Source organism: Saccoglossus kowalevskii, chromosome 6 (assembly GCF_978046115.1).
Source record: "Saccoglossus kowalevskii chromosome 6, keSacKowa6.1, whole genome shotgun sequence".
NCBI classification, from domain to species: domain Eukaryota; kingdom Metazoa; phylum Hemichordata; class Enteropneusta; family Harrimaniidae; genus Saccoglossus; species Saccoglossus kowalevskii.
The window spans coordinates 25,617,280-25,630,902 of record NC_140646.1 but is presented as its reverse complement, the minus strand read 5'-3'; the positions used below and the strand labels follow the sequence as shown (position 1 = coordinate 25,630,902).

Here is a 13,623-nt window from a genome sequence, read left to right as displayed (position 1 = left end):
TAATTAAAAACAGTTCCAAATTTAAACCTATTATTGTTTTGTAAAAAGTTAAATATAGTGCATAATATGGAGATCCCGTCATTACTTTTTTCACCATGTTTCTTTTTGATTATTTATGTATGTAGCCTTGCCTAATCTTGCTAAACATTCAAAAAAGAGAATGTTTGTACCTGTTTTCTATAATTTAAAATCGTCTTTTGAGTATGTTCCACTATTCACAATACTGTGAAATTTTAACAGTCTATAGCCAAGACTTTGGATAAAAAAAGCAAAAAAAAAAAAAATTTCACTCCCAAGTGCCCAAGAACCTGCATCTATACCTTTAATCATAATCCTGCTGGAACGAATCCCTTTCTATAAAAAGAGTTTAATACTACCATGGCCGAGCACCTGATGAGGTGAGATGTAGAATCAGGTGTGGTAGCAAATATGAACTGGCGGCTCTTTAGCAGTTCTTTACAGTTTGATGTATACCACATTATTATATAACATCTGGCAGCAAAAATAACAGAATTCATTTATCCTTCCGTCTCTTATGTACCGTAATCAAATTACGAACACAATCTTTTACATTTTTCCAGGACCTATGGCACAAAACTGGATTCTGTTGTAAACAACTACTGCAAGCAGCCTTTCCAGGCACGTGTAGAAGTCTAATATCTTGCGAAAAATAATTTTTAACAGCCATCTTTTCTTCAACACTCCATATCTTATATTCTGCACCTAACACAAAAAGAAAATATCAAGTAAATCTACTGTTACAAAGTAACAAGGTAAATAGACAGCCGCAAATCAAAATCTGTTGCTGCAAAATTGTTTAGATTTTCAAAAAGAAGTTGTTTGAAATAATAGTTGAAAAATTGCCATCACTCAAAATCAAAACAAGGTGTATAAGTAATTTTCATATGTTGATTTTTTATGGTTTTGTAAATGACCACCAGTCAGTCAAACATAACAAAAACAAATCAACATGGATATGTAATAAATGATGTAATGCAATTTTAAAGTAAACCTTATATTTAATTATATTATAGCATTATCAATATCAGTGGATTTTATGATGTCAATGCAGCAGATTATTCGCAATAATGTATCCCATTATTGATCCCTGTACCATGGATTTGAATACAATGTAGTTTTCGAAAACGAATAAAGGAGAAACTATTTAAGAAGAGAAATTGCAAGCATCCTCGTTAGCTCTCTACGTTAAAGCACGCTCGGTTGAAGCATTTCATCTAGTAGGCATGCTTCTAGATTCCACGACTGATGCCACTGTCATGTCCCTAATCGTGTCAATGAACTAAGGTTAACCCGGGGTGATTCATCCAAGCAGATGCTGCTATGTTTACAGAGTGTGAGTACAGAAAAATGAATAGTAGTACTACACTTATTTGTGAAACAAGATTGTTGTCAGGTGTCTTATTTTAGTCCCTGTTCGGACGAAGTCCAAAAACGGGGACTATTAATTTGGGTTAGTTCCATCCGTATGTATGTACGTCCGGAGCTATATCTCAAACACCCATTGACTGATTTCATTCAAACTTTACATGAAGACATAATATCTTACATATGCGCGTCAAGTTACTTTCTTATCAGAGCAAAAATGGCCAACTTGTGGCCATTTTGGATGTAAAATTTGCTATTTCTGATACCTAAACGTGTCCGCAGCAGTTTCTCGGAGATGACTGGGCCAATTTGGATCAAAGTTGGTATGATGATCATACATATTGGGTTGTAGTTGCACGCCATTTTTTTTATCGTGATTCGAACAAATATGGCGGCCATCTTGTTTTTCATGGTACCCATGCTACTTTATCTTGAATGCAATGAATGTTTCTGTTTAAATTTTGTACAAAGATAGTATACCAAGAGATACATCTGCACCAGCATGATTTTTGTGATTCAATTCAATATGGCTGGCCGATGCCCAATTTTAATGTAAAAGCGCTAAATCGTCATTTTCACATGTCCGAGGTTGTTTCTCAAAGATGACTGGGTCGATTTGGATTAAACTTGGAATGATGATCATACACATTTGGTTATAGGTGCACGTCATACTTTTTTCGTGATTCAAACAAATATGGCGGCCATTTTGTTTTTCATGGTACCCATGCCTACTTTCCTATGAATGCAATGAACATTTCTGTTTAAATTTTGTACAAAAACAGTATACCAATAGATACATCAACACGAACATTATTTTTGTAATTTGATTCAATATGATTGTCCAATTCTCATGTAAAAGCAATAAATCATATTTTTTTACAAATCCATCTCCTATTAATGGTTTCAATCTAATCTCAATGACTTCATCAGCATCAAATTGATATGTCAAATCACAAAATTTTGGACGGGGACTGTGTCATTAACAATGACTTGTTATTTATACAACAAGATTAAAATCACTGTTTGTTCTCCTACTAGGATGGCTAACACCCACTAGCTTTCCAGCCATGTTCACTCACTCGCTACGCATTCGTTTGGCTTGAAGTATTCATCGAATCATGGGCCTCTTGTAGCATTTGAAAATAACTATTACAGGACAGTCACCAATAAAATCCACCTCAATGGTTTGAAAACACTTGCTGGATTGGGTAACAATACGACAACGTACATGTACCAATGGTACACACTCCTACGCACAGTCAATTCCGTCAGTCTATAGGCGGCGGTCTAGCATAGCATAGTGCAAGGTCGTGACGGACACCAAAAGTACTTGTCACTGTGTGTCGTTCGCTCGAGCGACCACTACAATGCTACTCCACACCACACTGTAAATTATTTAATTACAAGAATATTTGATGGATAAAAACTAGTTTCTTTCTTAGTTTGCCATATGAGATTGTGAAAACAATTTTCAGAAAAACATTTTAAATTATTCAGATTCACAGGCCAGTGACTGTGAAACAGTTCTGTTCACTGTGGATTTTTCTCGAAATTTTCCATTTTTTAGTGGCAGCAAATCTACTGGTATTGAAAATGCTTCAAAAAATAACAATAATAAATTCTTTGTCAACTCATGATGGAGTGAGCTTTTGCCCATTATGGGTTGGCTGGTCGTTCATTATTGTTTAAATAGACATCATAAAGTCATAGTCTACGAAGTGCAATACACATTGAAATTTTGGCAGCTAAAGATATACTGAAACAGTTTCATACCTTGAGGCATCTGTCTGCTTTTTTTCTTTACACTAGATGAAGTCTGAGTGAAAGAAACATTTCTCTTTCGTTCATACGGAGAATGGATTGCCATTAATCTTTTCGGTGCTATTTCAGATGAGCATATATCACTTTTGCCAGATGCCCTTCTTTTAGGATAAGCAAGCTCATGCTGAACTAAAAGGAAGAATGAAGTAAATGAAAAAGAAAGAAGAGAAAAATTTGATTGAAAAATGAATTCTGCAATTCATATATGTTAGTTATAAATTGAAATTCTGCCAGCTTCATGCATGCTGAACAATTTGAGCCAGAACGAATCAACACCCCATCATTGTAAGGATAGTAATATCTCCAGAAAGTGTATATATGAAGGGACTGCACATAATGATAACAAGTCATTGAAAATGACACAGTCCCCGTTAAGTTCTCTTTGTGCTCGTCATATTAAAGCGGAGGGGTTGTCGCGAGCGTGTCCTTGAAACTTGAGTTCCAAGTGGCGTATACAACAGATTGTTTATTTACATCAAAACACGCGTTTCGTGTCATAGTAATATGGCCAAAATAAAAACAGCCGTTATTCAGCCATCTTTGATCTGATTATGAAACACACTGATATGTATGATGTATGTGCCAAATACGAATGAAAATGGTACATAAATTGTGGAAATATAGTAGTAAGGCCAAAAAGTCAGATGGCTGTCAATCGGCCATCCTTGACCAGATTTTGAAACAAATTGTCATGGATATGCATCCTAACATGTATAAAGTACAGTAAAACCTGTCAAAACCGACCCCTGGATAAACCGACCTACTGTCAGAACCGACCGATTTATGTAGCCCCGAAATTTCTCCATAGACGCCTATGTTAAAACAACCTGTGAAATCCGACCACTGTTTACTCCGAACACCGACCGCATTGATCGGTCCCAAGTCCAATATTCACACTGAATACATCGACCATCCGACCATTTGCACCATATCCGCTGTCTAGTAATTCGGTCTGCCCGACCTAAAAAGTGTGCATTGTGTCCAAATTCCGCGAACGTCACAGAAACAATACCAAATCTCACACTACAAGTAACGTCCCGTGTAAAACAATGGCAACTGATTACATTTTTCACACCACACGCCCACGCATCGCGTGGTGTCTGGACAGTATAATGACCCCGGATATAAACAAATGATCGGGGTCATCACCTTCAATTGCGGTGAAGCACACTGCATTATCACTTCTTCAACGCTCAAAAGACATTGAGTTTTCTTCTTTCCATAACGATTCTGATCGACAATTTTGTGCTTTCGAATGTTTCCGTAAAGGGGGCTTCAAGATTGAAATTTATGATGACGAAGAAGCAGACGACAACAAAGAATTCGGAAACCTTATTTAGCAAGTTGCAGACCCGCAAACACAGTGTAGCGTTGTAGAATACCTCCACTTTGATGAACGTATACCGACTGAAGCAATGTATGACGGCGAGTGGGAGCAACAGATTGTTGAGAATTTTATTGCAGACAAAGAAAACCATGAATCTATAGACAACAATGACATAAATTGCAACGACAGTCAAATTATTGACCCCCACAACGACAGTGACTTGACGCATGGCGATGTGCTAGACATGTTGACAAGATTACAGAACAAAGACTCCAGTTACTTGACAGATATCCAAAATTTCATAATTCGAACGGAAAACAAAATCGTTGAAAAAAAAAGGTGTTCTTTAAAGTAGTCAAAACTTGATGATTTTTTACATCGTAATTTGATTCATTGACTCACAGTCCCTGTTGAGGGACTGTGATTGACTTAACAGCAAAATCGACTGTCTGCATAAATTATGATAATTACATGTAGCTCACGTGAACATACGTTGTGATGTCATCCAAAATGGACGCCTTCAGTTACGATACGCAATACTTACCCGGTCTGTTCGAATAGTTATTTTAATGTTAATTGATGTCATGTACATACCATAATATTTTTGTCTTGTTTGGTAAATTATTTTATTGAAACAATACAATAAATGCACATTGTAAATACATGTAGAATCACCGGAGGCAAACTCCGATGTCTTTCATTTGTCCCGTGTTTACAGCACATGTAATTGTTGTTTCAATCAAAGTCACGCCCACCCTGAATAAACCGACTCCCTCTGAAAACCGACCATAGATCCCAGTCCCAGTCATGGTCGGTTTTGACAGGTTTTACTGTACATGTATGTGCCAAATTTGAATGAAAACTGACAGAGCACGTCCAAGATACCGCATAAAAAAACAAAAACAAGATGCCTGCCAGTCGACCATCTTTGATCCATCATGGACATGTATCCTAACATGTATAATCTATGTACCAAGTTTGAATGACAACTGACAAAGCATGTCCAAAATACAACATTTTCAAAAAACAAGATGGCTGCCAGTCGGCCATTTTGAATCGAATCGCTAAACCACTGCATGTGCATATGTCCCACATAAGGCACTAGGCACATGCAAAGAATGAACGGAATCGGTCCACAGGATTCTGAAATATGACGTTGGATAGACTGACGCAGGGACAGACGGACACACGAACGGACGGTCGGACGGACAGACTCAGGAACTCATGGACGGTCGGGGACATGTATCCTAACATGTATGATCTATGTAGTAAATTTGAATGAAAACTGACAAAGCATGTCCAAAATACGACATTTTCAAAAAACAAGATGGCTGCCAGTCGGCCATCTTTGATCCAATTGTGAAATAAATCATCATGGACATGTATCCTAACATGTATAATCTATGTACTAAGTTTGAATGAAAACTGACAAAGCATGTCCAAAATACAACATTTTCAAAAAACAAGATGGCTGCCAGTCGGCCATTTTGAATCGAATCGCTAAACCACTGCATGTGCATATGTCCCACATAAAGTACTAGGCACATGCAAAGAATGAACGGAATCGGTCCAAGGGACTCTGAGATATGACTCCGGACGGACGCACGCACGGACGCACGGACGGACGGAGACCGAATTATAAGTCCCCGTTTTCGGACTTCGTCCGAACGGGGACTAAAAACGTATGTTACTTGATACAAAGCATCCAACTTACCAATCATCTGTCAAAATGTGGCACACTTACCTGGATGTGCTTGTTTAGCTTTTTTTTGCTCTTCAGTCCGAAGCAACGGTTCATTTGTGTTTGAGTTTTGCTCTTTCACACCTGCAAGAACAGCCAGCCATTTAATTTATGAAAGTCAATTATAAAAATTTGAAAACAGTGTATTTAAAAAAAAAAACTATATTGGCGTACGATATGAACCCAAATGACACTAAATTACACATGATTTTAAAAGTTGTTTGCATTTCTGTTTTCATTTACTTTCAAAATCACATATGAACTCAAGAAAAGTATATACTTAAAATTAAAAGGAGTAAATTCTGAATGTGGGTAACAAACATGAAAGCCAATACTATAAAGTTTAACACAAGAAATTCCAGTTATTTTTTCAAGAGAGAATGTCTTATTTACCTGATTCTGAGAGGCAACGTACGATATCTTCTCTGAGTTCAAAAACGTTGTCCATTCCATGCAATAATTGTGTGTATTTTTCTTTTGCCAAATACTCTGCAAACTTAAAAATTGATATACATGTAAATCATAGAACATGTATAAATAACTACATGCCCACATTATTTTTCATTTGCCAAAAATGAAAAAAAAAAATTACAACTAGGCAAAGCAATGCAATTATTATTACTGGCAACAGAAAAATGATCATAGAGATCAGAAAGTGAAAAACCTCACAAGATGAAACTAGACAACTGTCAAAGAAATATGAAATGTCTATTTTCCCTCATGCATGAGCCATTAATTTCAGCTCAAAACTTGTTTACCAAAATGTGTTAATGCATCTTAACTTGATGTTAGCTTTGCATTAGTGTAACATAATGTTAGCATATTCAGGGTTGTCGTAAAGTTGATTCTTATTAAAAGTTTTTGAATATAATTCAAATAGTGTTTGAATCAAAAATATAATACATTTGAAAGGGTAAAACACAAATACAACTGTGCTCCAGAAAGATAGATATTTCATACTTTACAGCCACATGTTTTTTCAGTAATCATGTTTGTCAAATATTGTATCTACTATCATCCAATCCTTGATCTGTACTAGACGAGTGGCAATAGAACTGCCTTGATATAATCTATAGATTTTAACTTGCGTACAATCAAGTATCCGTAATAAATTGGCCATTCTTGTTAATACATTCAAAGACTATTACTACTGTTATTTTTACGAGAACTATTTTTGACAAGTGGAGATCGTTACTGAATTACCCTATAGAAACTTTATTGACATCGTAGCAATGTTGAATTATGACAATGGACACTATTTACATGTAATTTTCGTCCTATATAATGTGATAATAATAAACTATAATTCTCATTTCAAATATGGATTGATTTTGTACAGTCCTTGCGCAGAAAATTCAAAGGGAAGTCATGGACTGATGTTTCAATTCATCTGTAATAAATAATGCATCAAACACAGTAAACCAACTGCTGGGTGATAGTGAATGTACCATCATGGGACTGAAAATCTAAATGTTATCTTGGCGCTGGCATGAGGCCATGGCAAGCAATCAATCAGAGTTGTGAATTTGAATAGTTGTTTTGACAACTTTTTCCTATCCCTGATAAGTAGCATGTAATCTAGTAGTAGTAATCTAAACAACTTATTTTCATTCTGCTATATTTTATGCCCACTGTTTTTATCAACAAATATTTTTGTTAGTATTTCCATACAGTCACACCCTAAGAAAATATACAAGCATACAAAGATGACACGATATCGCTGTGAAATTTCTATGAAATCAATGACAAAAATATTTCTACTGAACTCACAAATACAAATACATTTATCCCAACTGGTGATGACACAACAAATAAGTTGGTAAATTTAATGCTGTGATTACAAATACATTTTGAAAAACTTGAAGAATTTTTCAAGTTTATTTTTATTGTCAAAATATGATTAAATACAGAATGACACTGCTGTTCTTGTTTTGATCTCATTTGCATGCAAACAAGCTGCTAGTGTTAACACAAAGCTAACATTCAATAATGTAGAGTTGGCAAGGTCATAACACGATTTTAACAAAGCGTTAGCACATTAGGTAAGTAAGTATTTAGCTGTACTGTAATATCTATTTATATCTATTAAATTTTAACTGACATACGATGAGATTTCCTGATTGTAACACACATCAAAATATTCAAATGATTTGTGGGATATATCCTTACCTTAATGACAAAAACTCCACAAGAGACACTATCAACTTGCACTGCATGGTCAATTGTTGATGCTTTGTAATTTCCATCTTCTCCTTTGATAACTGCAAATTTACTAAAAAAAAAGTGAAATATTTCAATCAAAAACTGTTAGAAGAGTAAAAGAACATTGGAGGACAATTTTCTAGCTTTCAGAAGTGACAATATCCAATCACAATAAACTAAATTATGTTAACCAGTAAGTAGCAAATGAATTTACTAATATGATTGCTGTAAAGCAGACACAAAGTAGTAAGTGTATTTGCAGAAGTGAAAAGTTGCTACTTCAGCATTCATTAAAACCATGTACATGTTGATGCCATGCATGTACTAAACAATTTTGAATGGACTGATGAAAACACAATATTGACCAGCCACGATGTGCATCAACTCCCATAAAAGGTAAAACTTAATTTAACAAACTGCATCCAAAAACTGGCTCCCCAACTAACTTGTACACATGTGTGCATAGATGGCCAGGACCTTAAGACTTTCCAAAGCTCATACAGGAATAGAAAAATTTAACTTATATTGGGCCATTCCAGTTTATATCTGCACCCCCCTGTTGATGAGCTTGTGTGTTTACTTCATATAGGGTATAATTTCCATGGGTGTATAAGTCGTACAAAGTTTTATTTTCAAATCACCATTCACCATACAGTAATGGAAATCCAAAACTATAGTTCCTACTTATGGTGTTGATGAGTTCCATTGTGCCACCATACAGAGTAGGATTTCCAAATATAACTCTCATCATTAGCTAATTTACCAAGTTCATAATTTTATATTTGATATAAATGAAAATCCAAACTAGTCCTGATTCACGGTGTTGATGAGCTCATTTGTGCCATCATCCTTATCTAATTTCAGTAATAACTATTTCATACTTGCCCAACTAGGCCATATTTAATTTTCGTAGCCATAACTGCCTGGATTTCCAAGAATTTGTTTTCCATACTCTTCTGGATTTCCAGATTCTGTTTCTCCATATACAGTTGGAATTCCGGGGTATTTTCCCCATCATACAGTGCTGTAAATCCGACCACATCAACAGGGGGGTGCAGATATAAACTGGAATGGCCCATTGAAAATTCTGTTTTCTCAGCCACATGAGAGTGCATACACATACCAAAATTTTACACACAGAATCAAGGCTTGAACATCCAATTTTAAGGCCAAATTGAAAAATTACCTTATCACATAGAAATATTGAAGGGCCTTTGATGCCTCCATGAAGTTCAAGCCCTACAGATCAGAAACAGATTAGTACCAACAGTTGGCTTATGGAAAACAATACATTATATACATTAATACTCACTTCCAGTTCTGCTGAATTTGATTCATTTTCTCTTTGCTTTCCCCCAAAGAATTGAGATATAATATTTTGCGATCCATTTGATTTATTTCCTGTCAAAACAATCATTAAACAAGCCATTGTCAATGACACGTCCCCGTTCCGTTCATTTTTGAGTGACATATACATTCAAAGCAACAAATGCACATATCTATTTGTGACATGATGTAGCATGTGTGTGTGAAGTTTGAACTTGATCAATCCAGACATGTCTCGGATACGAATCCAGAACTTAATTCTTTAAAACAAAATGGCCGCCAGTCGGCCATTTCGAACTTGATCCGAAAAAAAAATGATGTGCATCAAGGTCCTATTATGTTTAATGTATGTACCAAATTTGAACAAAATCCGTCCATGCATAACTGAGATCCGGGTCCGGAATGGTGAAAATGTGCGATTTTGATGCATTTTCGGCCTTAAAGCGGCCGCCATTTGGCTATCGTTAATGAGATCATGAAACAAATAAACATACATATTTGTGACATGATGTACCTTGTGTGTGTGATGTTTGAACTCGATCAATCCAGACATGTCTCAGATACGGATCCAGAACTGAATTCTTTGAAACAAAATGGCCACCAGTCGGCCATTTCAAACCCGATCCAAAAAAAAAAAAATGACGTGCATCAAGGTCCTATTATGTTTAATGTATGTACCAAATTTGAACAAAATCCGTCCATGCATAACTGAGATCCGGGTCCGGAATGGTGAAAATGTGCGATTTTGATGCATTTTCGGCCTTAAAATGGCCGCTATTCGGCTATCGTTGATCGGATCATGAAAAAAATGCATGTGCACATGTCCCATATAATGTGTGATGTATGAGTGAAGTTTGAACTTAATCGGTCCATGCATGTTCGAGATACAGGTGATCACGGACGCACAGACGCACACAGGGCAAACCATAAGTCCCCGTTTTCAGACTACGTCCGAACGGGGACTAAAATAAGTGTTATTATATCAGAAGCTTTATCATTAGAAGTATGTGTGTTTCATTTATTGTTTTATTCAAAACAACAGAATATATAAATAAGTATATTAGATACAGGCAAGTCACATTCAAGAGTTCAACAGATAAACAAAGATATTAAAACAGACAATGTGCCCCAATTAAAACAAGTCATAGTTGTATTTTGGTGAATTGACATTTGAGGACTAAAATTATCTTTTGTCTGTCATTTATTATGGCATTCAAAAAGACTCGAGGACACAAAATTTCCATTCGGTCAACAGTCAAAAGTAATCAACATGTATACGCATTCACTGTGACACAAAATCGGGACAGGAACATTGAAGCTGCGTTTGGAATTGTTGACATGATGAAAAGAAACTGACATAGTTATGAGGAACAAGTCATTGAAAATTACAAAGTCCCCAATAAATTTGTAAAAGTTCTCTTTATGCTTGTCATATTAAAGTGAAGGTGTTAGTTGTTGCGAGCGTGTCCTTGAAACTTGAGTCCCAAGTGGCAAATACAACAGATAGTTTATTTACATCAAATTCAAACATGTGTTGCGTGACAACCTCTCTGGTTTAAGATATAGCAGAGAAAAACAAAGATCACAAGTGAAAGTAAAACAAATTGAGGTGCACGTCTATGTTATTGCACTTGCTAAAATTGTTTAAAGTATGTTTAAGAAAATGTATGTCTGAGGATGGGAATTAATGAGGCACTAAAATTACAAATTTTGAAATACAACTCTGGATGGATGGACAGACAGACGAACGCACAGACAGTTGGACGCACTGACGAACAGAGGACATATCCTAACATGTATAATCTATGTACCAAATTTGAATGAAAACTGAGAAAGCATGTCCAAATATGACATTTTCAAAAAAACAAGATTGCTGCCAGTTGGCCATTTTGAATTGAAACTCATTGACTCACTCAAACTGAGACTACCATACACATAAGTCGTGATATCGGCATCTTGAAATAATTATTTTTATTTATTTTTATTTATTGCTATAAATAAGCGGGCATGTATTTATGATGTTACTACATACTAGGAACAACAGTGTCTTTATTATGACAGGAAATTATGCTCATGATATTGCATGTACCATGGGGGATGTGTGTATAAATTCCTACACCATAGAAGCATGTATGCATGTGCATATATCCAATACGATGTATGATAAAAGATTAAGACCTCACTGAATATAAGCCTCTAAGATTGTCCCAGTTCAAGAAAAAGCTGAATATAAAAACAATCTGAGTGCATATAAGCAGTATAAACTACCAGTTGTAGTTGTTGTGTGCAGATGAATAGAAATGTAGTAATATCTGTAAGGTAATTTTAGTTTCCAGTGCACAGCAACAGCAATATTTTTCCTAGTTACAGTTACCTGAATTCCTGTATACTGTAACCTGTGCAGTGAGTACTGCCAATATTTAATAATTGCATGTTGCAAAAACTGGCTATCAAAAAATATATAATGCAGATAGTTATTTTTGCAGTAATAGTTGCCAACAGAACCAAAGTGCATAAAAAGAAGTGAATGAAACAATTTTTGCACAAAATTACCATTTTTCAAACATAAGTGTTGACAAAATCAGAAGGATGTATCAAAAGATTGACAGGCAGAGGTGCTTTGCACGACATAGTCTCCTATTTGTGTTCTACAAATTCAGTAGACAAGTAGGCAAAGATACTGAGAAAACTGCAAAATGACAGCAAAATTTAATGAGAAAATTGAAATCAGTGCTTTGTTATCTGTATTACTGAGTTAAAGATTATTATATAAATTTGTATATACATGAGAATGACTAAGAAAAATTCTTAAATATTTACCACAAGAGTCCAGTGTCCATCTTGTATAATACCACAAATATGTTGTCCACCTTCATACATAGCTCCCATTATCAAGTCATGCTCGGAAAAATCAATCTGTAAGTGTAAATGAAGGTGGAAACCAAAAATGAATGAAGAGTTTGCAACTTGGATAATAACAATATGCTCTTTTATACATATGCAGAATGTGAAATTTCTATTTACTCGACATGTATACTGCTAAGAATGAAAACTTACATGAACTACAGTCAAACCTGTCTATAAAGGACAGTCAGTGGACTGAGCCAAACTGTCCTTTATAGACAGGTGGTCTTTATATGGAGATGGCCTAATTTATTCATTTAATCATGAATATTAATTAGGACCGAAATTTTAAGGGAGATCATAAGCAAAACATAAAAACAAACCTACAATGAATATGTCTTTTTTAATAAAAGTCACTCATTTTCATCTGGATAATTACACAGCTTTACTTTTTTACTACAAATTATATCATGTAAATTCACTAGAACCAAGTGATTCTGCCCATGGATTCATTGGTGTATTTAATGCATAAGAACAATTGTCAACGATCGGTCGCATTGGCGTTTCAGCTCGGACTTTCACACTCTCGCCAAGCAGTCTTATTCCCCAGTCTCTTACACATATTCCATCACAGGCGGTAATCAGTCCCATCGTTAGTATTGTCGATTGTACACTGTGACAAAATGCACAGGCAAAGTTGCTGTGATTGAAAAAACAAACAAGCATTAAAAATGAAGAAGCATTGGTAATAAACAAAATTGACCAAACTCGTAACGATTGCTCCAACTCTCGGTGTTGAATCAGAAAGTCAAACGAACCGGAAATGAAACACGGTGATCGTACACGCAATTTTACAGTTATTTGTTGCAAGCATCGACGTGTCAAAACTGCCCAAACGAATTTTCTCGATTGCGAAATATTGATATTACCGTTTATAAAAAAAGAGAATCAAAATAGAAAACATCTTTCGTTGAGA

General features: G+C 35.4%; 1 long non-coding RNA gene across 1 annotated transcript; it reads right to left on the bottom strand.

Annotated features, from left to right (window-relative positions):
• Positions 1-297: 297 nt before the first annotated feature.
• On the bottom strand, positions 298-3,195 carry LOC146742182 (uncharacterized). The gene is made up of 2 exons (XR_014929821.1): positions 3,160-3,195; positions 298-723 (listed from the first exon to the last, which is right to left on the bottom strand). It is a non-coding gene; the product is annotated as an uncharacterized LOC146742182 (long non-coding RNA).
• Positions 3,196-13,623: the final 10,428 nt, after the last annotated feature.